The following is a 1,019-nucleotide window of genomic DNA, read 5'->3' as shown; positions in this document are numbered from 1 at the left end:
CCGATTGGTTGGTGTTAGGAAGGGCATCCAGCTGTAGAAATTCTGCCAAATCAGATTGGAGCCTGGTGCAGCCATCTGGTTTGCCAGTTCTCAATCAAATCGTCCAACCCATGCTAGCATGGAAAGCGGACGTTAAACGATGATGATGATGATATATATATCTACTTCTTGGACAGGATGCCAGTCCATGACAGGTTTACTCATTTTTGTCAGCTGTGTGGACTGGAACAATGTGAAATGAAATGTTTTGCTCAAAAGCATAATGTGCTGCCTGGTCCAGGACAACGATACAATCATGAGTCCAACACTCTAACCACTAAGCCACATGCTCCCCCTTGTTTCTGTCTTCCATATATACATACATTTGTATATATATATATATATATATATGCACGCACACGCAGGTGAGCACATAAGTGCAAAACAAGATGGAAAGAATAGTGCAATAGTACTCAAATACAATTTTCACATAATTGTCTGGGGAATTAGGTGGCCAGATGTTAGGAGGTGATGTGGTCGTAGAAATTATCCGACAGCCATGACTGGGTTCTCCTGCTTGTGTGGTATGGTACAGAGTCCTATTGTCAGACATAGGTTATTCCAGCAGTCACCCTCTTCACCCAGGACAGAACTACCTCCTCCAGGAACTTGATGTAGGCCTTCGTGGTGAGTCTGAGGCCATGTAGGAAGATGAATGGAGGCATAATGTCGCCATCACTAGTGATCACTCCAAACACCATGATGTTGACTGGATGTTTGATTTTTATCATTTTCGGTACATGTCCTCAGATTGACACCCAAATACTCTGAAATGTTCATATTGGAGCTTCCAGCACAAGTACTAGGCTTACAAAAAATAAGTCTTGGGGTCGATTTGTTCGACTAAAGGCGGTGCTCCAGCATGACCGTAGTCAAATAGCTGAAACAAGTAAAAGAAAATAAAAGAATGTAATATATATATATATATATATATATATAAGAATTTAAGGATTGGAGAAAACGCATGTTATAATTGCATA

Source organism: Octopus bimaculoides, chromosome 16, assembly GCF_001194135.2.
Source record: "Octopus bimaculoides isolate UCB-OBI-ISO-001 chromosome 16, ASM119413v2, whole genome shotgun sequence".
NCBI classification, from domain to species: domain Eukaryota; kingdom Metazoa; phylum Mollusca; class Cephalopoda; order Octopoda; family Octopodidae; genus Octopus; species Octopus bimaculoides.
The sequence above is the reverse complement of the archived record's forward strand: the minus strand, read 5'-3'. Positions refer to the sequence as shown.